At 34.5% G+C, this 26,930-nt stretch overlaps 1 protein-coding gene and 1 pseudogene across 4 annotated transcripts in view; both read right to left on the reverse strand.

Moving 5' to 3' along the window:
* The window catches only part of LOC145249693 (plexin-B-like), a 575,535-nt gene that overhangs the window by 245,076 nt on the left and 303,529 nt on the right, over positions 1–26,930 (reverse strand). The window lies entirely within an intron of this gene.
* LOC145249852 (U2 spliceosomal RNA) lies at positions 12,823–12,969 on the reverse strand (annotated as a pseudogene).

Here is a 26,930-nt window from a genome sequence, read left to right on the forward strand (position 1 = left end):
ATCGATTTTTAAATAAAAATCGATTTTAAAAAATATCAATACAAAACAAAGATGAATAAGAAAATAAAATAAAAGTAAAAAAATAAAAATTAAAAAATGAAACGAAAAATAAGATTAAAAAGTTAAAAAAAAATAAAAATATCCGAGAAAATAGAATGAAAGAAATTGAAAACGATACAATAATAAAATGAAAAGAAAACGAAAAAAAAAAAAAGAATTTGAAGAATAGGGGAAAGGAATAAACGAAAATGAAAAAAAATTGAATGAAAAAAACAAATGAAAAAAAAAATCGAATAAAGAAAATCGAATAAAAATCGAAAAGGAATGAATTAAAGTTTTAGGTCGAAAATTTGAGATTTTTAATTAAATGAATATAATTATTAAAAAAGCAATGTTTGGCTTTTAACCACATTTTAAATATAAAGTAATGTGTGTCAGAACTCTTTTTACTCCAGATAGATATTCTTGCTTCTCAGTAGCATGACGTCACTTCCGTATGTATAGAAATTAACGCCATTAATATATTAAAAAAAAAGCATTCAGCAATTCGCTAAAAAGTCATAATCGTATTATCTGTTTTACATGTTGGCATGTGTTGGGCAACTTTTAGAAATTGACTTCCCAACAAATCTCCCTGTACCCAGGTCTTTATTTATCACTGTTTCTCTCATAAATCCATTTTTATTACTTCCTCTTCAATGTTTTCCTTCAAACATGACCACACAATCGAAATGTACTGATTCGTACAGTTCAGATTTAATCTTCCTCGGCGTGATTAGAACCTGTTGCAATTATGCACTTTCTGTCTAAATTAAGGTAGTTGATGCACACGCGTGATATAAAAGATTAAATCGAAATTGTAATGGTGGCAATGAAAACGAAAGGGAAGTTGGAGAAAAAGTGGATGACAGAGAGAGAGAGAGAGAGAGAGAGAGAGAGAGAGAGAGAGAGAGAGAGGGAGGACACAAATAGGTAAAGAAAGAGACGAGAAAATATACATAGGAGGGGGAGAATGAGTGAGAGATACAGAATAAAGAAATGGGAAAGTTTACAAGGAAAGACATAGAGAGGGTAGGTGAGAAAGAGTGGTGAGACAAAGCCAAAGACAAAAACAGGGTGGAACGCTAAAATTGTCGCCCTAGAAAAGACAACATGATTCCATTTCCGTTTGATGAAAACCGGTCTTCTTTTTTTATTTTTTTATTTTCCAGACCATTTACTAGTTGTCCAGCTGTGTAAAAATCCCCAAAGCGATAGGCACCTTATATCGTGTCTCAAAGTGACACAATGTTCAACAAGCGAGATCGGAGATGGGCCGCTGTACTATTCATGCTCTCTATCGATCCATTTTATAACAACAGGACCATTGCCAGCACCCTCAAAATGCATCACTGAACTGTCACGAATTACAAGGACGTGCCCAGGGTGATGAAAATAAAGTTTCCGGCCACGGTTATGGTCTTTGGTGTGGTTTCAAGTGAGGGCCATATCATGCCATCTCACATCTTCAAAGTCGGCTTGAAAGTCAACATGAAAGTTACCTGGATGTGCTGAAGTGCTTGATGATCCACTGGTGCAATCAGGTGGCCGCTGGCAGACCTCAGCTCTGGCAGCAGTATTCAGCGCCAGCCTACTAGTCCGAAGAGATCCAGGCTTGGCTTCAGAGGGAGTGCTACGACTTTGTACCCTTCTCGCACTGGCCCTCTCCTTATCCGAAGCGAACCCGCTGGACTACTTCGTTTGGTCATACGTCGAGAACATCACCAACATGACCTCCGACAACACCAAAACCACCCTGATCATCGCCATCCGCCAAGTATTTGCTGAGCTCCTGTTGGTGCTTGTGGAAAAGACATGCTTCCAGTTTCGGATCAGTATTGAGGTGATGATTGAGGCTGAAGGTGGCTTCATTGAATGGATGTCAGCTCTACTACATAATCAAGTGACCTGAATTGATTTTTTTCAATAAAAGTTTTGAAATAAAACTGTAGCGTTGTGTTCTTTAGAGGCGACAATTTTATTGTTTCACCCTGGATAACGAAAGAGAAGGATAACTAGAGAGAAAGCGAGAGAAAGAGGAAGAAATATATATAGAGAAAGGGCGTTAGAAACAGATAACTAGGTAAAGAAAGAGAAGAGAAAGTAGGGAGAGATAAAGAGAAAGAGAAAAGATGAAAGAAAGAAAAAGAGAGAGGGACATGGGGAGAAGGTAAGTGAGAAAGGGTAATGAGAAGAGCGAGAGAAACAGACAGACAGGTAAAGCAAGATATGGGAAAATGGAGAGGAAGGAGGGAGAGAAAAAGGGGAAAGAGGAGAGAAATAAAGAAAGAGAGAGATATTAATTAATCCTTCCCTTTTCTCTCTTTCTCCCTCTCTTCCTTTGTTTACATACTTTCCCTCATTAGTAAAAAGTTTAAAATTACTGACTAATGAAAATGGGTTACTTATTTTGACCTAATTGTATGACGTCACGTCCGTCAACACGTTATTAAACACTCTTAATATATATATATATATATATATATATATATATATATATATGCATCACCACTTCTCAAGGCCCAGAGGCCACTCGAAGATGAGGGTTAAAGAGTGTACAGTAGTCAATTTGACAATATAGTAATGGTTAGTAATGGAAATTTGTTAACTTAAGTGGAACGGCTTACCAAGAACTTATTTACGTTGGACTTGAAGACAACCATATCATAGTCAGTTGGAAAGCTGGCAAACAGAAGACAGTTCTATAGGCTTGCAGTTCTAAGAAAGAAGCTTTCTTCATGAAATCTACGTTTGGGTTTAGGCACAGATAAAGAGTGGGGGAAAATATTGATAGTGGTTTCAACTAGACGAATGTTTCTTATAAAAGTTTGGCGAACCGTAGATTTGATCGTTTACAGTCTTAGGTGTGTTGCCATAGATGGTAGTGTCATCAGCATAAATGTCTAATATATATAATATAAATATAAATATAATAATAATGATAATAATAATAATAATAATAATAATAATAATAATAATAATAATAATAAATAATCATTTACTATGATAATTATTAAATACTTACAGACACTAGTGTTTCATCCTTTCTGGAACTATCAGTGCAGGGTTTTACGATTATATATATATATATATATATATATATATATATATATATATATATATATATATATATATATATATATATATATATAAGATTTTATATATATAAGAAATTAGATACAAATTAAATCACAAGAAAATTGAAGCAAAAAAAAGCAACAGTTTTTTTTAAAACAAATTCAATGCGACTAAATTATTAAAAAGTATAAAAAAAAAATAGACATGGAAAGATCGAACCTGACGTAAAGTTTTTTCTTTTTTTTTTTGTTAAAGAAGCAGAAACAACTAAAATTTCATCTGACATTTTTATCCAATTTCTCCCCACCCCTCCCCTCGCCACTACCACCCCATCTATCACTTTTCCCTTTTCTCTGAGAATAATGGATTTTGTCAGCGTCAATAAGATTTGATCCCATTGAAGGCCAAGGCCACTATCTTCTCGATTAACAATGCTGTGAATTGAATTCAACCCTGCTGAATATAGAAATGAACCCGGATCAACTAAATATATAATTGAACTCGGCTCATCTGAACAGCTCCGTTATCACGAGCACAGAGGCTTTGTCTGCTGACGCCTTATTCCCAATCTTACTTTATATATTAATGAATGCCAGTCTATAAGATCAGAAAGCGCCAGTTCTTTGAAATGGGGGCTGGGAAACAAAACGGAAACGGTTCTCAAATCTGTTTCAGTTCTATTTTTTCTTACATTCTTTTCTTCATTTTCATTTGACAGAGAACATAATGAAACTATAGTTTCTCCTTTTGGAAGTTTCTCCCACCCCTTCTATCTTGAAACTATAGAATTCTTCTTTTAGTTTGAATATGATGCCGCGCTTTCTTTGGTTTCCCTTTGTAATATAACGCTTCCACGGAACGGAATAAAAAGGCATATATGGAACAGCTGGAAGAATACCAAAAATTATTTTTACATGGATTTTCGAGCATGCAGATTTACTAAGATGCTTAACAGCATTGAGAACACATTCACTGAATTAATGATAGAATGCTAAAATCCAATAGATTAATAAGTCAAGGAATACCTAATAAAATTAATGGTTTGAAGAGAACACCTTTTAAAGCTAAAATAAATTAATAGCTAGGATATAACACCTAATAAATTTAGAGAGCATCACATAATTTAATGGTTTAAAGAGAACCCCTCACAAAGCTAAAATAAATTAATAGTCCAGAGAGGACACCCAATAGTTTGGAGAATATAGCATAAATTTAAAGAGAACACCCTATAAAACCGAAATAAATTAATGGTTCAGAGAGAACATCCAGTCAATTAATGGTTTAGAGAGCACCCCATAACTGAATGATTTAAAGAAAACAGTCCATAAATTATTGGGAGAGAGCGTCCCATAAAAATAGTTCATAGAGCAGACCCAATCAATTAATAGTTTAGAGAGCATCTAATAAATTAATGTTTTCGAGAAAATAATAAATTAATGGTTTAAAAAGAAACCCCTCCTCATAAAACTAAAATAAACTAACGGTTCAGAGAGAAGACCCAATCAATTAATGGTTTACAGAGAACCCCATAAATTAATGGTTTAGAGAGAGCACCTAATAAGATTAAAATAAATTAATGGCTTGTAAAGAATACACAATCAATTAATGGTGTGGAGAGTATGCCATAATTTAATGGTCTAGAGAGAACACCCCATAAAACTAAAAAAAAAAAAAAAAAATTAATAACATGTAAAGAACACTCAATAAATTAATGGTTTGAAGAGTACCCTATGAATTAAGGGTTTAGAGAGAAGATCCGTAAAGTTAAAATAAATTAATGGTTTCGAAAGTACAACCAATCAATTACTAATTTTGAGAGTAATTAATAAATCAATTGTTCAGGGAGAACACCCTATAAAGTTAAATAAATTAATGGTTTGGAGAGAACAGCGAAAAATTAATAGATGAGAGAGAAAAAGTAATAATAATAATAAAAAAAAATTAATAGGTGAGAGATAAAAAAAAAATTAATAACATGTAAAGAACACCCTAATGAAGTTAAAATAAATGAATGGATTAGAGAGAACATCCAATGAATTACTTGGAGAGAAAACCAACAAAAGTAATAGGTTAGCCCAAAAAGTTCATGTTAAAATCTCCTGTACAACGTCAGATATAGGCACATAGTGTCTATTTATGTGTAGTTAGGTACGTATATTTTTATTTATATAAAGTTAGGCATGTATATATCTATTATATATATATAAAAGTGAACGTGTCTGTGTGTGTGTGTGTGTCTGTGTACATTTTTCTACACAATAACTCTGTCAATTTTCAGTCTACAGACTCGAAATTTGATATACAGGGTACTGAGATTTGGGAAAATCTTTGTAATCCGTTTTTGGCCAGAAATTTGTCTGTTAAGGGATCAAAGTTCAACGATTTGACCTTTGAGAACTCTACCAAACTCCTCTGCCAATTTTGGTCTAAACACTTGAAATTTTAGATATAGGTACCTTGGACATGGATCTAACTTACTAACTTGATTTGAGCCCAAAATATTAACTGTTAAGGGGGGTCAAATTTAAAAAAACTGACCGCTTTTTTTTTTTTTTGCTCAACATACACCTCCAAACACCCGGGCAACGCCGGGCTGAAATGCTAGTTTTATATGTTTCTATGTACAGGATTCACTCCTAAACCAATGAATTGATCATTATGAAATTTTGAACACTGCCCTGAGGCACAAGAGGTTGTTATTATGTAATCCATATATTAATACGATAGCGTGTGTTATTTTCTGTATCACGCTTACATCATCCGAGTCGTTTAATTGTTATGGACTTCTATCTGTTGTAATAAATAATTTTACTAAGAATTTTTAATAAGTTTTCGTTTCGGTTTCGATTAGAGCTATGGCACTCCAGTAATATATACTTTTTAAAAAATAATTTTATCAAGAATTCTTTATAAGTTCTGGTTTCGGTTATAGCTGATGGCACTCAAGTTTATATATATATATATATATATATATATATATATTTCACAAGTTATATATATATATATTACACAAGTTTTTGTTTCGCTTTCAGTTAAAGCTTATGCACCCAAATCATATAGATATATATATATTTTTTTTGGAAATCGCAACTTCATAATATATAAAAATCGATAGGACATTAACTCTGTAATAATATATACGAAATCTGCAAGAATTAAAATATCATATTTAAGCGTACTTTACGACACAGGCGTCCCTGCTAGCTTAGAGTAATACTTTAGCAGTTTTATCAAAAGATCTACAATAATATCAGAGCGTCTCTATTTATGCTGAACATTTACAGAATGTCAACATCAATATATTACATATGTATGAGTTCGCTGTGAAATTTTCACAGGTCCCGCTAGTTTAGTATAATGAAAATTCAGATACTTCCAGTCTTGTGGGATTTGAACAAGGATTCGACATTTATACAGATTCCCTAAATTTCAGGTTAGTTTCAAAATATTTTAAATGGGTTTTTACAGGGCATAACATGGGCGCAACCTATATGTGAATTCAAATATTTTAGATTTGGTGTATTCATTTTTTTTTGCAGGCTGTTATCCTCATTTTCATAGTTGTCATTGTTTCGATACGTTTTGGCCAACTCATCCTCTGGCCTTCTTCAGGTGGCTAACCATGATGGGATAAGATTGTCGAGTGTTCTAATTGTGCTCAATAACTACTGCCTTCCATAGTTGTTGTTGTCTTACCGAGTTTTGGCTAACTCATCCTCTGGCCTGCTTTGGGTAGGACTGAAACAGCTATCCTCTGAAAAGACCTATCTGAAACCGCAGAAACTCAATGCTTTTATCCACTGTGCCATAGACCCTGACGGGCGATCGAGGTTGAATTTTATTGGCTTATAAATCTAAATTTATGTCCTTATCTCGTCTTCCACTGTCGGATACTGAATGGTATTATATATTATTTTATTTCGATTTTATTTATTTATTTATTTTTGTAATCCTTTGAGATGAGGTTTTATATTTATTTTGTTGCAGACTGTTATTCTCATCTTCATAGTTGTTTTACCACGTTTCGGCCAACTCAACAACGGCAACTATGGAAGGCAGTGGTTACTGGGGATACAGTTATAAGACTTGGCATTCCTATCTCGCCATGGTTAATCACCTAAAGAAGGCCCGAAGATGAGCTGGCCAAAACTCGTTGACGTCACGTACCATGTTGACGCCCGGCTACCAGTTTCCAACATCTACACAACCTGGACCAACCTGAGGCACATCATCCTACCTCAAGGACGCCCAAATTTCACCCACGCGAGAATCCTGTTCTCACTCCGAACGATCCTGACACATGATCTCCATTACCATAAGATTTACCGTTTTCTTTTGGTAAATAAAACAGGATACCTATCGTCTTTAACCTTTAATCTATTTGTCATTTCTTAGCTATTGGTGTTACCTCTTTGCCTTGTGTCTACTTTTGTAGTTGTACGTTTTATTCGCACTTTTACCTTTCGACCCACTGCAATAGACGTCTCCATCTACGTACAAATTTCTTGGCATAGTTGGCTAAAAATGCGACCACTCTCATCTCAACATGCAAAGACAATGAATTTGCACTCGAATTTCTGACGGCCATGATGAAGATAACAATACACAACAAAATGAATACACCAATTATGAAACCTCATCTAAAAGTATTATCGTGACATAGGCTATGGTTTCTATCAGCATTTTGTATAATTTTTTAGTTTGGACTCATTTTCCCAAACAACGTATTCAACAGCGTGCTAGCCGCCATTTGTCTTTTTCAAATAGACCGATAAACACTGCATGTTTTTCGAACCTATTAAACATTTTACATTAAATAAAAACACTAAAAACTCATTCGATAAGGTAGAAAAGTAACCTATCTTGTCTTTGATAACATTTATTTGTTATATATTTGTTTTTTTGACAACTTTTTCGAATCTATGTATATAGTAAAACAAACTCCAGATTTGTATTGCATTTAACACATATTCATAAGACGTGAATTTGTGGGAAATGAAATATCCCATCCAACAGACACAAAACGGTACTCTTAAGCTAAACTCGATTATCTCCCTTTAATTCTGGTAACTCCATGCCTTGACAGCAGAGGGCAATTCAGATATGCTACTTCCTGTTTTATAGATTTCTTTCCCTTTTCGCTGGACTCTCAACAACTAAAGATGTAACAATAACGCGCTCTGGTTGGCATGGCCAGCCAACCAGCTTTCCTGACCGTCGTCAGTCTCTCAGCAAATAAGATAACACAAGTAAAGTTACTCTCTTCTCAATGAACTCTTCCTATCTTTATGTTTATTCTCTCTCTTGTGTTTTGATGTAAATAAATCTACATTTTTTTGTTATCGTATGTTTCATCTCTTCATTATGCGACCTTTCACCTACCATTTATTAATCCTGCTTTGACAGAGTTCAAAATAGACTTTGTAGCTTAGTGGGGGATGCTCTTTTCTATTCCCTGCAACCTCTCTCTCACAGAAGAGACGTTGCGATCTTGTTTCTGCTTTATCATTATTTTCATGGCAAGTGCTCATCTGGTTCCCCTCGCCAAACTTTCATAAAAAACACCCGTCTAGTCAAAACCACCATCAATAATTTCCCACTCTTTACCTATGCCTAAACCTAAATGTAGAGTCCATGAACAAAGCTTCTATCTTAGAACTGCACCCTATCCGATTGCTTCTTCTAGCTTAGAATTGCCTGCTTTCCAGCTGATTACAATCTGATTGTCTTCAAGTCCAATATAAACAAGTTCTTGATGAATCGTCCTCCTAAGTAATCCAATTTACAAAATTCCCACTACTTATGTTTACTACACTATAATCACATTGCCCAATGTATACCCATTAACCCTTATCCTCGAGTGGCCTCCCGGCCTTGAGAAGTGGTGATTCCTGTGTAAAAAATATAAATAACAAAAGAAGCTGGGATCCCAATTATGTAAACAGAGCATTCTATCCTCAACAAATTAAATAAAATTACCTGAATTTTAATTTGTTCTTAAGACCAATAAAGCTTCACTTTTGAATTTGAGACATTCTCTAGAATCAAAATCATGATTATCATTCATTTTGATTCTTCACTGTAACAAGGCATATAGTTTTGTATCATTCTATCTTGATTTTAAGAGACATAAAAGCGGTGCAAAACTGTTCTATTCTGGGGATTAATTTTACCCATCATGGGACGGGTATTCTTCTAGTTATGTATCATTTCCAATTTAATTTCTAATTCAATTTCAACTCCTGGGTGTTATTTTTAATGCGACCGACTCACAGCTATTTTCGGTCACCTTAGGAGCGCAGTAATATCTTTTCTTTTATGTTAGTACCAACCTCATTTCCAGCCGCCTCTCTCTGATATCTGGAGCCTGAATTTGCTATGAAACCATAATGCTCAAACTTCAATGGGAAATAGATTACACGACAAAGCATTTCCTTTTTAGATTTTTAATATCAGCTACACCAGATCCCCACCTGCCCTCTCCATTTTGCTCCCCCTCATAAATCCGATCTTTATTGTCTTCAGCAGGAATTGGTACCACTGTGATGTGTACTATTTCTGAATGAACTATTCATAACAATTGTTTCTCTTATTTCTGTAAATGCGAATGGAAGATAGTGGGACTGTAGTTACAGGCATGGACTGTGCAGTGATTGAATTCTGTTCAATGATAGATGCTTAATCAGAGAAAAAGGAGGCGCAGAGAACTGAAAATATATCTAGTCAGAATTAAACCACCCAAGTGATATTCTATTTGTTTTAAAAAAAGTAAGTATTTCATTTGAGGGAAGAGTCCTGCTAAGATTTACTTTGTGAAATATACAATGTCTGAGGACCAGTTGGATTTTATCTACAGAGAATATCTTCTCTGGGCAGCTGAACAATGACCACTAACAAAAAGCCAGAATCAGACAATGATGAAGTTCCAGGACCTGGTCCTGTGAAGACGAGGAGGGAGAATAGGAGTTGAACGTTTGAGGAGGGGGTGTTTGGGAGAGCTACTAGCAATTGATCTCTGTAAGAGCTTACGAGGCATTGCGGGTCATTATGCCTCTCTGAACAGAATGGTTCCTTTAAGGCTTTAGGTAAGGGGCTCTGTAATGAGACTTGTATGTTTCGGTCAAGCAAATATTCAACGAGGCAAACCTGCCATTCACCTACATAGACGCGTATCATTTGTAAACTAAAAAAAAAAAAATTTCTATTATTTGTTTTATATTAAGATACACCGAATATCTTAACGTCTTGCAATTTTCCTGAAAGTGGATCACATGTTGGATTTATGGAAATATAAAATACATCAATTTTCGTCTATGAAAATTAAACAGGAAACAATTTAAACGGGAAATAACTTTCACAGTTTAAATAAACTTACTTCCGTTTTTAAAGTGTTTTTAATGTGTAGTTTTATAATAATTGAAAATAAATTAAATATAAATTAAATTTTAAAAGATTAAATAAATCAACTTTAAATAATATTTCTAGATAGAACAGTGAAGACAATTTTATTATCACAAATAAATAATAACATGGAGTTATTATAAAAAGAAAGATTTTCTTTAATGTAATATGCAAATGAGGTTATTTCTTGAATTTAGATTCTCTTTGAATAAATAGTATAATATAGAAATCATGCTGGAAGATAAATGTGTAAATATCCGTTTTCAATATGAAAATTAATTTTGTGAAGCACTGTACCTTTTGTAGATATCAATCAAATTGTGAACAGACAGGAATACGACTTTATTATAATACTAGCAGATGTACTCGGCGTTATCCGGTTTTTAAACCTAACGTTAAATTCCTTAAAAAAAAAGGAAAGAAACTAAGACATATGCATGCAAATATTATGTTTTTCTAAACAGTTTACTTGCAAGTAGAAAAAAAATACTCGAGCTAAGATTGAAACTAAAACCTAAAGACAGTGAGTTCAATACGATATCCATTAGGATAGCTTGCCACGTTAAAAAAAACAAGTGTTTCAAAACCTACTTATTGTTAACGTAAGGAAGCTGTCATGTGACTGATTCGCGCATACGCAATCGTGAAACAGTTGGCAAACGGATAAAAGTCCGATGACTATTTTTCAATTTTGACCCCTTAGCAGTCAGTTTTTTCCGGATGAAAACCGATTTAAAAGTTCTCCACGTGTCTGAATACCCTATATACTAAATTTCAAGTCTGTAGATCAAAAATTCATTGAGTATATAGATTGAAAAATGTCATCACATACACACATTCTCACTTTTATAAATATACAGATAGATAGACAAGCTTCAAGCAAGCAAGAACTGTCCACAGAGGTCTATCTATTCTTCTTTAATTTTTTTTTTTTTTGTATTGATATTCATATTAAAAACCCTTTTTCTATTTATTTAAAAAGAAAATACAATTTTGTTATATATCAGTCCGGGAATTGCATTCATTTGCAAAAGATCTAGTTAATTTGCATATTCTTTTAAACATTCATTTTAATTAATCCCTATTAGTTTTTTTTGGTTTTCTCATGGGATGATCATCTAGAGTTAACTATTACGTGTAATTATATTCATGCAGATATTCTACATGATTTATACTTGCGTAATATTTGTGTAAAAAGCTTATAGTAAACGCAAACCTCTTTCTATATATACTTTTGTATGCGTATGTATATATATATATATATTTGTTTAAAACATTTTGCCTACCAAACTCCTCTTTGGGTTTTTGGTCTACAGACATAAAACTTAATATATAGGGTATCCGAACTCATGTGAAACTTTATATTTGGGTTTTAACCAGGGAAATCGGTGAAAATGAAAAAAATGGAATTTGCCAGGCGATGGTCGAACCACCATGCATGCGTAACGTAATATCTATTGGTTCGTGTTTTAGTTTTAAACCTTGAAGCAAACAAGTCTTCATAGCTCAGGCATACACGTCAAAGGAAAAAGTAAATCATAAGCTAAACGTTTTGGTTTCGATTCTCGGTGGTGGCGCAGAAGTCATTTTTTTTTTTAAATCTTTTTAATTATTATTATATATTGGGTCCAATATAATATAATAATTAGGGCTGTGACAAAAGAATATTCTTTTCATTGTTTTGACTCTCAAGTATATATCCGACACAGTAAGACACAGTCAACCGAGAACCACACCAGTCTATATAAAAACATATAAGATATTAACGGATATATACCCAAGAGTTAAAGCAATGAAAAGAATATGCTGTTGTCACAGCCCTAATAATAATAAATACAAAATCTGCATTAGTCAAAATATCATATTTAGGCGTATTTTACCACCGGGCAATGCCGGGCAGCCTGCTAGTAATTATTTAAGAAAACAAGAATAAAAATACTAAAAACACGCATATAACAGTCTGTAATGTTTTGAAGCATAATGTAGAGAAGAAATAAATGTTTATTTCTTTTGTATTTATTTCATGGTTCAAGACCAAAACAATTAGTCGATAGCCATTAGTCGCGTGTTATCGTGTAATGAATGAATGCGTGAATGTAGGATTGACATGAAATTCTTAAAGACAAACTAAAATGACCGAAAAATGGGCTGAAATGACTTAAATAAATAAAAAGTAAATGACTTAGAATGACTTTAATGAACTTAAGGATGAATTGAATGACCTTAAGAATGACTTGAATGCTTAAAAAATAACTGGAATCCTTCCAAAACAACTTGAATGATCTGGAGAATGACTTTGAGACTGACTGGTTGTAAAGTGGGGGATCATTTTACATTAAATTAATACAGAAACGTGATCCCCCAAATTTCTTAAAGTTACAAACATAAGTACAGGATATAGTAAGAATAGATACTACACTTTGATCTTGGCCAAAAGGCCAAGAAAAGGGTATTTATTTGCTCTCCCATTTTGCAAATAAGGCACAAGGCCGATTTTTAATGTGAGAAATGAAGGGAAAATGGGGACCAACTCCCCAGGGAGTAGGGGAGTTGGATAGTGACAATTGGTATGAAGGGTTGCCCCTACATTGACCAAGGTCTTATATGTCAGGTTGGTATTTATTTCCTCCCCCACCGAGCAAATTAGGCACAAGGCCGATTTTTAATGTGAGGAGTGAAGGGGAAATGGGGACAAACTGCCTGGGGAGGAGGGGAGCTGGATAGTGACAATTGGTATGAAGGATTGCCCCTACATTGACCAAGGTCTTATATGTGGGGTTGCCTCCACATATGGTCTTTGTTTGCAGTACCTGCCGGAACAGATACTACACTTAAAGGCCAAGAAAAGCTTAAAAAGCTAAGAAGAGCATGTATTAACAACAGACCTTTGATCTTAACCAAAAAGGCCAAGCACAAAAGTGTTACGGACAGACCGACCGACGGACCGACGGAGTGACTTATAGAGTCGCTTGCCCGCAACTAAAAATGGTGCCGCAATTTGCGAGTAGCATATTCTCTTCAGACTTACTATCATGCTATTACGTTTTGTAATTCTTAAAATGTCAGAATACTAAAACTTATATTGCAGGATTCTCTTTTGCATCCATTTATTTGTATTCTACATTTATTAAAAAAACAAAAAAATGCAAAACAAATGGCAAACTCTTCTCTTTTCTTTTACCACTTGTCTTCCTCGTTTTTAGCGCCGCGTCGTCCATTACTAAAGGTTTCATTATTTTTTATCCAAAGAATTCCAGTTTAAAATCATCAAACCATTTTGTCATTTCCTAAAATGATTTTATCTCAAAAGTTCTTTGTTTTGTCAAATGTTTCTTTGTCTAGTATTTGTTTTTTTTTTAGATTGTTTGTCTTGAATATTTGGAAACCGCGACCAGATTTTTCTTTACGTCAACCAAAGTTTCGTTGAAAATAGCCGCGTAGGAAAAATAAAAGAAATATAGTAACGACAGCGAAATCTCAAAGTTATGAAATTTTGAATAACATTTTAAATATTTTAAGAAGTTTCAGACAACTCGCTTGAAATTTATTCGACGTATATATATATATTTTTTTTCTGTTTTTTTGTTTAGTATCTGAAGCTCACTTTTATTGAAAGCATTTAAATTTTCTGGGTTTTTTTTGTGCTTCGCTTTTAATCAGAGGATTTTTATTGATTTCTACAAATAAAAGTTTTTAATGTTCTTTCGAAGAACAACCCCATCTACAACCCTCTCTAGCCGTCGTCGTCATCATCATCATCATCATCATCATCATCATCATTTTAATGTCTGGCATGGTGGTGGACGTTTTTTTTTTTGTTGTTGTTCTTTTAGAAATTTATTTCAAAACTAACTCTGGCCAAATCTTTATTTATAAATCTTTCTACCAAATCCATCCTTGTAACTTCCTCCCATGTTTTTCTTGAGCTGAACCTGCCCCAACTGTTCTACATCTACTAACCAAAGCAGGCTCATACATTATTTGATCATCAGCTCTACAAATCCACCCTATCTCGTCCTCCCATGTGTTTGTCGACCTTCTTCTGCCAACTGAACCTGCTATATCATCATCATCATCATCATCATCATCATCATCAGTTTACCATCTGTTTTACATGCTGGCATGTGGTTGAAGTTTTCTTTTTTATAAATTGACATTAAAATTAACGTATGTTTTTTTTACATAGACATAACCACTTATCAAGGCCCAGAGACCACTCGAGGATAAGGGTTAAGAATGTACAGTAGTCAATTGGACAATATAGTAATCGTTAGTAATAGAAATTCGGTTAATTTTTTGACTTGGAACGTAATTCGTTGAAGTGGAACGGCTCATCAAGAACTTGTTTACGTTGGACTAGAAAACAACCATATTGTAGTCAGCTGGAAAGCAGGAAAACGGAAGACAATTCCACAAGCGTGCTGTTCTAAGAAAGAAACTTTGTTCATGGAATCTACGTGTCTTACTGAGTATTTATTTACACCCTTTTTCTCTGAAGTTCACCCTGATCACTTTCTCTCAAGTAACAAGTTTTTCAATTTTGACCCCTTAGCCGTCATTTTTTTCCGGATGAAAACCGATTTAAAAGTTTTCTATGTGTCTATACTATACACCCTATATACCAAATTTCAAGTCTGTAGACTAAAAATCTGTTGAGTATATAGGTTGAGAAGTGTCCTCACACACATATTCTCACTTTTATAGATATGCAGATAGCCTAACTCTGCCACCTGACCTTGCTATCTCAACTGTCATCCATTCTTCCAAATGTGTATAACATGTCGCTTTCGATCAAATCAAGAATGGTTTACTGGTTCTTCCAAATTTGTATAACATGTCGCTTTTGGATCAAATCAAGAATGGCTTACTGGTTCTTCCAAATTTGTATAACATGTCGCTTTTGGATCAAATCAAGAATGGCTTACTGGTTCTTCCAAATTTGTATAACATGTCGCTTTTGGATCAAATCAAGAATGGCTTACTGGTTCTTCCAAATTTGTATAACATGTCGCTTTTGGATCAAATCAAGAATGGCTTACTGGTTCTTCCAAATTTGTATAACATGTCACTTTTGGATCAAATCAAGAATGGCTTACTGGTTCTTCCAAATTTGTATAACATGTCGCTTTCGATCAAATCAAGAATGGCTTACTGGTTCTTCCAAATTTTATATAACATGTCGCTTTTGGATCAAATCAAGAATGGCTTACTGGTTCTTCCAAATTTGTATAACATGTCGCTTTTGGATCAAATCAAGAATGGCTTACTGGTTCTTCCAAATTTGTATAACATGTCGCTTTCGATCAAATCAAGAATGGCTTACTGGTTCTTCCAAATTTTATATAACATGTCGCTTTTGGATCAAATCAAGAATGGCTTACTGGTTCTTCCAAATTTGTATAACATGTCGCTTTTGGATCAAATCAAGAATGGCTTTCTGGTTCTTCCAAATTTGTATAACATGTCGCTTTTGGATCAAATCAAGAATGGCTTACTGGTTGAACTGGTATCATGTTCAAAAACTCCAAACAAACATTGAAGTCAGCACATCACTCAGGAATCACATTGAAACAACTTTGAGATCAGGCAGCATTTTTTATTTTTCATGTTGAAAGACGCTAACTTCAGGTTTAATTTAGCGTTTCTTGACTATTGTCATTCCTCTACAAAGAAAGGTGGTAGGAGAAACTTAGCTTTAGTAGGGCTCTGGAGGCCTTCTTAATTTTGTTCGACTATTTCAAGCACTGAAGGCCTGCTGAATTTAATTTTTTTCATTCCTCACATGAATAAAAGAATTTCTCTTCTGAAGAGGGATAAAAACTTAACACTACATCTATTTAGTTTTGTTATGGCCCGAGTAACGCAGTCTAGTCCTGCTAGTATAATATAAAGTATAAATTAATGTTCGTTTAGTAATAGACAGTTTTGCAAAAAGTATTTTCAGGCGAACAGAGAGAAAGATAATCAATAAGGCATTACAACCGATTCGTCCGATACATTAATGGCGGCAGATCATGTGCTAGAAAGAATTGCGCATATTCACCAAATTCCAAAGATAATTTATGCATTAATACTGGTGACCGCAACCCTTTCCTTTTTTTTCTTTACTCTTTTTATCCCCGAACAAGGCATATTGCCATTTGGAACATAAGGAGCTAATATTTGGGATTGTATCAAACAGAGGACTGTGGGAAGTTGAGCAGCGAGATGTCTGTTTACATTACATTTAAACTTCTGCATGTAAGTACAGTCAGGGAAGCAAGAAACAGGAAGGGAATTCCAAAGTCAAGTAATCCGAGGAAAAAAAAACAAAAAAAAAACATCAGAGTAGAAAGCTTTCCAACATCTAGGGACGTCAACAGATTTTGCTGCTAGATGGGTTTGGGACCATGTCTACTGGGAACTATGTGAGGTTCACTTTACGTTTAAACTTTTGCAAGTTAAAACAGCCAGGAAGCAGGAAACAGGGAGGGATTTCCAAAGTCTAGCCGCCAGAGGGAAGAAACTATTAGAATAGAATGCTTTCTGGTGAAAGGGTGGGATTTTGCTGCTTGTGGGGTTAGTCAAGAGTATGTACAACAAATGCCATGAGTTCACCAGAGCACACTTCAGTACTTGTAAAACAGACACAGGGATGCAACACTGTGGGCAGGGGAGAAAGGTTGGAGCTTGGTTGATAGTGGGAGACCTATTAAATTTGATATTCTTTTTTTGAACCGTGTCGAAAAGTAAAAGATTAGTATTAGATGCACCATCCCAGGTGTGGTCTTCTTTATTAATCTAATTATCACACTATGCTCTCTCTCTCTCTCTGTCTATATGTCTGTCTGTCTCTCTCTCTCTCCATATATATATATATATAAATCTGGGTAGGTTATCCATTAAAAGGTGTTGAGTGAAATTTGAAATACATTCGTTTATTTTATAAAGGTTAAAAAAATTCGCGTTGCAGCTATTTGGCTATAAAGTGTTCAATGTAACACGTATCTTATTTAATTTTCATATATATATATATATATATATATATATATATATATATATATATATATACAGAGGTATGATTCTCTTCAGTCCTACAAGGAACAGCCTCCAAGGGGTTATCTCTCTTTTTGAGACAGGATTAGCTTACTGCTCAAAGCTTCAGTTAACCTTGTGTCTAACATTGGAGAATAGGTAACCATCACCACCACCACCACCACCACCACCACAAGTAGCAGCACCACCACCACGACGACTAGTGTAATATATGTTTAAATGCTGGAATTTGTTGGATAACTTTTAGAAATTTACTTAAAAACTAACTTATCTCTGACCAGGTCTTTTTTTATACACCCTTCTTTGAAATCCACGTTAATCACTTCCTCCCATGTTTTTTCTCTTACCAACTGACCCTGCTATCTCAACTACTCTGCCTCTATTAACCTAAGCAATCTCATCCGTTTTTTATCATCATCATGATGTTCGTTTTAACATCCTTTTTAAGTATGTTGGACAGCTTTAAGAACTTGATTTGCAAACTAGCAACAAGTCTTCATTTATCCCCCTTTTCTCTCAAATTAACCTTTATTATTTCCTCCCACATTTTCCTTGGTCTGCTTCCTGCCAACTAAAACTCGATTGTTCTACATCTACGCCCAATCACTCTTAGCTATTCTTTAATCATCATCATCATCATCGTCATCATTAGTTTTCAACGTCTATTTTAAATGCTGGCATGTGTTAGACAGCTTTTAGAAAATGATTTCCAAATTTAAAAACTTTAATAATATACAGACTAGCAGGGAGACCCGCTGTTGTCCGGGATTGAATGAGAATAAACAAATGTCTCACTCTCCCATACATTTATTGTAATCAAAATCTGTGAAATCGTCCAATTTTAATCAAATCGATTGATTGCCTGTTGTAGTTAGGGACCCTCTCCCATAGTGTACCAGGAGGAAGCTTCACATGCCTTCACACAGTGACTTAATCCACAATACATTGCAGTCTATATTGCACTGTAAAGAATCTATTGTTGATTTTATAAACTTATCAGTAAATTATGGCTTCATTTAAAATTTTAAATGCAAAAGTTATGGTTCAATTATGTTCTGAACAGAAACATTCATTTCGAACGCGCCCCTGTCTTAACAAAGAACCAACTGTTGATTTTATGAAATTATTTTTACATAATCATTGAATTAAAGTTAAACATACAAAAGTCATGTATCATGGTTCAAATGTGCTCTAAAAAGAAACATTCATTGTGAATGCGTCCCTGTCTTATAAACGAATCTACAATTGATTTTATAGGCCGGGCCTTTCTGCTTGTGTGGTGATAAAACTTCTTAAATGCACTTGCGATGTTAGGTTGTATAAAAATGTTAACTTTGGCCGAAATCAGATCTCCTTCTTTAATCCTATTTTTTTGATTATCAGTTTTCAATACGTATCATATGTGTTCTGAGACAATACCTACGTAAGAATACTCTCAAACACATTAAGTATCTTCTTGTGAAATAAAAAAAAAATCGGCCCAGCTGTTTCCGAGTACATAAGGAACAATCTCTCTCTCTCACACACACACACACCACACACATACAGTTCCTTTTATATAATAGTAGAGATATTAGAGGAATACCTGTCCCAGCACAAGGAAAATGAATTCCTTGCACAACTTTTATATTCTATTTATCAAGATTTAAATTAAGATATAATGATATATGACATAATCACATTGACAAATTAGTTCCCCAAAATTAGGCAACATTGAGCCTGGACAATGTCAGATGAGTGACCATTTGGGAATATAGGTGCTGTTTGTATTCAGGTGAACGGGTATGTATAATATCTCAGTCGCATACCCCTGACTTGCACAATTTCAGGTCACTCTTGGGCAAAGTGCAGGACGTGTTACTCTCCTTCTGATATTCTGGAGAGTTACTATAAAGAGGGGATGGGTAGATGGAGATCCTCAGCCATACCGAAGGCAATATATCTAGAAAAGAAAGGCTCTGTTTAAAAATCAAAGAACTTGGTCTTCGGGACAAGATCAAAGTGTATTATCTGTTCTTCAGATGCTGCACTTCAATTTCTTGTTCTCTGTCAGTGGAGGAGAAATCATTCACGACTGAGACAATTTTTATTTTTGTTCCTTTTCTCCACGTTAAAAAACGACCCTGGTGTCTAACTCTGTCCCGTGGGGAGGCATTGTAAATAGGAACAGGATAGAGAGATCCCATTGGCCCTATCAGAAACAAAACACTGGCGTTCAATTTGTTATGAGCCAGTATAGTAGTAGTAAGGTTAAGGAAATTGTCATGAGAATGTTCATGTCAGTGTGCAATCTGGTTTTTATAGGTGCCACAGGGCTTATGAAGTAGAACCTGAAGTCCTACCTAACTAATATTCCTGGTGAACCAAGTGCAAAAGAGATCCAGACAATTGCACTTAAGGGAACAACGAGGATACTAAAAAGAACTCTTGGTTGGTTTCAATAAAAAGCAGGGGAATGTTGCCAGCTAGTTTGGCTGCCCCTTACACAGCGTTACAATCTTCAAAGAAGGAAAATTAAAAAAAAATGTTTAATGGAAGATAGAAAACTATATAAGGATACAAAACTTATTCCAAATAAGGATTCTAGAGATTAGGTTTAAAAGTATGTATATTTTGATTTTAATCTCTGTAAAGATACATAAAAATTGATTCTAATTTGGTATTATAACAAACAGATACTTCAATATACAAGAAAAAAAAATCATTGTTCAACAATGAATTCCACAAAGTGTAATATCTATTTCAATATTACGTTTCATCTTCTTTTGTATTCGGCCAGTGAAAGAGAAATATTTCTACATTAATACAACTTTTATTTTGTTCCAATCCCGAGTGCCCCCTTTTGGGGAGCTGAATTTCCCCTCACATTAAAAAAAAACGACCTTGTGTCTAACTTTACCCCCGCGGGGAGGACGCAAGTAAATGTGAACCGTAATCAATTTTGAAGAAAGATAGTTTAGTTGGAAAAAACTTCGAGGATGTGCGTTGCTTCTTGTTTTCTTTTTATCTAAGAACTACAAAGCATTATGGGAAAATTAAACTTACGGTGCTGAGTTCATTATTATATTACCGCTTCCTTATCTTTATAAGATATTTTCTCTTTTTGAGTGAGTCTTTCCGACACTAAGGATTTGCTATCATTCATAAGGACGCTGGTATCTACAGTGTTTGAACATTATATATATCAGGTCATGTCATATGCTACTGGTACCATGTAACCCAGTACTACCTACCTCATGGTCGGGTCACCGGCGACTAAACTGGTTCCCCCACCGGACTTGTTTGGTGAGGAGGGCGGCTAGTCTCCCTGAAGGATTAAAAACAAGACCTTCCAAAGGGCGAATGAACTCTTTTTCTGGGTCAACGGCCAACTAGCACCGTGTATATTTGTGTGTGTGTATATGTGTATTGGGGTGGGGAGGGCTCCCGTAAGCCGTGGTGAAGGCAACCTTTCTAGGAGAAGCAAATCTCTGATTTAAAAAACCATAAAGCGGAAGACCAGTACCCGCATTAAGCTGGTCTGCAGTTCAATTTGTTGCTGGCTATCTTGCTCTTGCTTGTTGCTGGATCTCAACATTTTGAACTGAGAGAGAGACTTAGCTGTCGTACAAAGCTAAGACTCTGTAACATCATATTTGTATAGTACTCCCTCAGACATTTGGGCTCATGGATTTTAAATGTCTGAGGGAGTGGCACTCGTCTGACAAGAGACGTTGCAATCATCATATATATATATATATATATATATATATCTATATATATTACCTAAAACAATAAACAAAGCAAAAACAAAAAAGTGAATCATTTACCAAATTTGTCACTTAAAACTCACAACTTTTAACTAACAAAATGTTGAAGAGCTATGAAAGCGCGAACGGTACCATTAAAACTAGCAACATTTTGTGCTCTGGAAATCATTTTTCTACATAGTCACCAGCATTCGCAATGTTCTTCAGTGATGTAAGCAACTTAGAGTTGCTCCCCTAGTCTGTTTTGTGATGACGTGCGTTTTTAGCATTGGGTATCTTGGAGTTATCTACTTTTTAACTGTATATATAAACACGTGTGTGATGTGTCTTTTCATTTGTAAAAATGTGAATAAACAAGACGTGTCGTTCCTACGTCTGTGTGTAATAGGTTAAGAAACGTTAAATGTTAATTAATTTGTTTTCTTTTGTCAACTTGTCATCTATATAACTTCCAGTATGAAGTTATTAAAGGAAGAAAGGGGCGTTTTCTTTATTCACTTCAAAATTAACTTACAAAGGTTATTAATTAACCTACGAAAGAACATCGCCCACTAGATGCCCAAATCAGTTTTGTACCATGTCAAGCTAGGAAAGGAAGCTCTGAGCAGCTCCTCCCCAGATGTGGAAACAGTACTCCATCCTAGGACATACTTGACTTTAAAGAAGGTAGAGAATTGCATCGACAGTGAGATATCTACTAGAGCGGTAGAATGATCTAACCATTTTCCAGCAATCTTGGAAAATGCATTTTAATTTCAAAAATTTTCAAATAGATTTTAATTCGAAAATCTATTTTAAATATTTAAAACGGATTCAATTTTATATATATATATATATATATATATATATATATATATATATATGTGTGTGTGTGTGTGTGTGTGTGTGTGTGTGTGTGTGCCTGTTTGAATCTTATCTTTGCAGATCGGACGCAGGTGAATTTATGCATGTGGGTATGGCTTAGAGGCTAAGGAATGAGGGTGGAGAGTTGTATGTGTATGTTTCGGTTTCGATTCTAGATGACGGCACCCAAGTCATATATATACTAGCATTTAAGCCCGGCGGTGCCCAAGTGTTTGGAGGTGTGTGTTAAGCAAAAAAAAAAAAAGTGGTAGTAGGAAGGCAGGCTCGAACCCGTACCACAAATGAGGAAAAAAACAGGGAAAACACCTGACATCTTTTCTGTTAGGACCACCGCCCAAATCGGAAGTGACGTAGGTTTAAATTAAGGCTAGACAATCGAAAGGAGAGGATGACTTTCGAAAGTATCGACGAAAAAAGCGAGCCCCTGCAGAAACGTACCCAGTTGAAGGTGAAAAGGATACTGATCTTGTAAAAATCCGTCGCCTCTGTCGAAAGTTTTAGGCAGACATGCAAACATACATGCATTTATATATTGGTAACTAAAAATTTTCGACCCAAACCGATTAAAAAGTTTGCCCTATCTCTGAATACCCTTTATGTAAAATTTCTAATGTTTAGACCAGAAATTGTCTGAGTAATTTGGTAGAGACCGCAGAGATCAAATTTTTTTTAACTTTGACCCCTACTATGACCCATTTACATTTAGTTTTGGGTCTCAAATCAATTTATTAAATTAGATCCATGTCCAAGTAATCTACATATAAAATTTCAAGTGTTTAGACCCCAAATTGTTGGAGGAGTTTGGTAAAGATCTCAAAGGTTAAATCGTTGAACTTTGACCCCTTATTGCCAAATTTCTGGCCGAAAACCAATTACAAAGATTTTCCCAAATCTCAGTACCATGTATATCAAATTTCCAGTCTGTATACTAAAAATTGACAGAGTTATTGCATAGGGAAATGAACACACAGACACGTTAACTTTTATATATATTATATATATATATATATATATATATATATATATATATAGTTTTGTTATCACTACTATATATTAGGTTCAATATAATAATCGATAGAGAATTGTCTCTATAACAATAAATATGTAATCTGCATAAATTAAAATATCATATTTAAGCGTATCTTACGACCGGGCAACGCCGGATTGTCTGCTAATAAGTTATGATTTTATAACAATTTGATTCAATTAATCTTCTCTTCTCTTCTTCTCTTCTCTATCTTCTATCTATCTATCTATCTATCTATCTTCTTCTATCTTCTTTCTATCTATCTATCTATCTATCTATCTATCTTCTATCTTCTATTCTATCTTCATCTTCGTCTTCTTCTATCTATTCTTCTATCTATCTTCTATCTATATAAATAAAATGAACTCATTTTTTCCCGTCGGATTTTGACCTTAATAGGATTAAAAATCAAGATATTTCATGCAAATATAATATGCACAAACGGCAGAACAATATTTGAGGTGTGTTATAGGCTTATTATTTCTCAAATTCCTCGATAATCTTAGATTTCTATACTTTTTCTGCTGAGAAGTCACGGCCAAAATCGGTTAAGATCAATGGAAGTGGTAAAATATTTTCTCTCTAATAAATTCCTCCTCCCCCTGCCACCACTTAACACCGTTTGGGGATCGTTCACAAGGAACAGTTGAGAAGAGAACACCGGTTTGGCTTCGTAGTTCTTTCATGTCAAGTTATTTAAAATCACTAAACTAAGCTGCAGTGCTCTGTGGCGTAGCGGTTAGCGTGCTGGACAATTCACATTATATTTTCCCGTTCGCGCCGACCTACCGTAGTCGTTTTTTTTTTTTTTTTTTTTTTCCTAAACAACTGGAATGGACTTTTCTTGGTGGCCGAACTGTTAACGTTGCAGATGTTTTTTTTTTGTTTTTTCACACTTTATTTTCCTACTTTTACTCATGACTCCGGGTTTGATCCTTCCTACTTACCTACCATAACATTTTTTAAAACTCCCCCCCCGTCCCGGAAACAAACACTCGGGCAACGCCGGGTACCCCCCCTAGTAATCTAATAATCCAAAAACTAGCGTGATAATTTTGTTACACAATCTTCAGCATAAAATAATACTTTTCTTATTTTCTATTGTGTTAATCTCAAGCTATGCTCGGGGTTGTGGGTCCACAGTTAATATATAAATACCTGGTTTCGAATCTTGTTAGGTTCAGCCTTGGCTGGAGAAATTCTACAAACAGAACTTCTTCGTCTGTGAAACACATCGCCATGGGACTACTTCCTTACAGATTACAACTCTGTCGTCTTCATATGAAACGTCACCAGATTCTTATCAAGAACCGTTTCTACAAGTATTTGAACTTAGTTCTGGCAATCATTTCAACTCGTTAACCCTTATCCTCGAGTAGAATCTGACCTTGATAAATGATCATTTTCGTAATAAAATGAACCTGGCTAGCAAGCCAGACATTATTAATCCTAGTAAACCCGACCAGTTGGTTGTTTACGATCAAGGAAACTAGACACGCCTGTTTCATGCCAAAGAAACCCAGACTTTGTTTGTTTCCAAGCGAATAGGATCTGTCAAAGAATTAAAAAGAAAAATCTATAATTCTTGAAGACTTCAAACTTCAAACCCATCAAGCATTTCTGACCTGAAAAGACCAGCCGTTTCGAAAAAAAAAAAACAAAACCCAAAACCAAAGAAAAACCAAAAAAACGAAATAAAAAATTGTTTGAGTAGATGAAAAAAATGTAAGACTTTAAATATTTGGAAATAACAGAACTTCCCTTTCTAATGTTTGGAGAGAAAGTACATTCCAAAAGTCTAACTGTTATTGCACCACAAAAGAAGGATTATCGTCGGTTCTTAATGATTCGGGTTGGGCAAAAGTGGTGTCGTCGACGCTGTTCTTGGAATAGTCTAAGTCTATTTATACAGACTATAAGACCATTTCGTTTCAACATTTTTTTAGACCACTTGGATTATTCAGACTACTATTCTTATCTTACGTTTCCGAATTTTAGAAATAAGAATTGATTATTTGTATCATTCGAATTTTCAGAGTATTCTTCTCATCTTGAGTGTTATTTTCACAACGTTTTGCTTGATGTAACCTCCAACCTTCTTCAGATTTGTCGGACTCAGGAATCTTTCTCTCAAACTTGGGCGATACTAACATTACAATTTTTAATTACTTAGGACTTCTACCCAGTTATGGCTGACAGGACGAGAACATGCTACCCCTGTGAATTAAATAAAAGGGTTCATTCGAAATTCCGTGCAGCCAACAAATTACGAGAACTTTATGCAGATTAGAGAAACAAAACAGATAAACAAAAGGGAATATCACCAACAGTAGTAATATTATTTAATCCGTAGCTGTAGTGAAAAAGAAAAGAAAATAGTGAAGAGAAAATTTGGGGAGTTTCTTTATTTTTGTGTGTTTAACTGGTTTTGCAAACTCATATTTAACTGATTAAAGCAATTGGACCCGAGCTCAGTGAGTAACCCAATCGATCATTTTTTAAAAATGTAATTCTCTCTCTCTCACACACACACACACACACACACACACACACATATATATATATATATATATATATATATATATATATATATATATATATATATATATATATATTGCAAGGGGATTCACCACTTATCAAGGCACAGAGGCCACTCGAAGATAAGGGTTACTTGTGCGAACATTGTGATAAATGTTAATGTTGGAAATTTGGTAAAAATTGATTATTTACGAGGACGCTTTAACAAGAATTTGTTTACGTTGGACTTGAAAACGACCATGTTACAGTCATCTAGGAAACAGCTCCGCGGTATTGTGTTCCATAGACCAGCAGCTCTGGAAAAAAAAGCTTTGCTCATGGAATTTTTGTTCACTTTTAGGTACAGATAGAGAATAAGGGAAATTGCTAGCAGTGGTTTTTAGTAGGCGAGTGTTTGCCATGAATGTTTTACAGAGGACATGGGATCATAGATTGAAGCTTAGCTGAGGACCTGCTATGAAACTAACCATAAAGCAGAGATAGACTCGCAATATCTCTTGTTGTTAGAAGAAAAGAACATAATACACTAGATTTCGAAGACGATTTTGTACCTTGTCAAGGCAGGAAAAGGTGTTCTGAGCAGCTCGTCCTCAGATACAATCTTAATGAAAGAATCCTTGGAGGGATAATGAAAAAATACTAAGAGACGATTGGTTACGGCATATTGACTTTTTTTTTTAAATTATTTGCAATTAAATAAATGGGTACTCTTACATAATTTAACCCGGATTCTCGGGAATTCCCGTCAATCATGGATCGGATGAGACCGGCAATCATCGGTTTCAACCGAGCGTTGTAACAGACGAAGAAAAACAAACCGGGGAAAAAATACAAACGCAAATAATCAAAAATAACAAAAACCTACCTTTAAAGGACTGAAATTTCTTTTATTTATTTACTTTTTTTGCAAAATATTTATCAACAAATTTTTTTTTTCTTTTTTGTTCAAGAAAAGAGGAAAGTTTTACTCTTTTTTTTAACTGTAAATTGTTAGGTGTAAGTACACGTTTTTTTTTTTTGGTTTTAGTTTTCAAGACTTTTTGTTCAGTCAAGTTATATTTTAAGGGGGGGTACCAAAGAAATTTATATATATATATATATATATATATATATATATATATATATATATATATATGGCTTAATCGGCATATATATTTTATATATTACTATATATATATATATATATATATATATATATA

The sequence above is a fragment of the Euprymna scolopes genome, chromosome 28, assembly GCF_053919585.1.
Source record: "Euprymna scolopes isolate OS-2025 chromosome 28, ASM5391958v1, whole genome shotgun sequence".
Taxonomy (NCBI): domain Eukaryota; kingdom Metazoa; phylum Mollusca; class Cephalopoda; order Sepiida; family Sepiolidae; genus Euprymna; species Euprymna scolopes.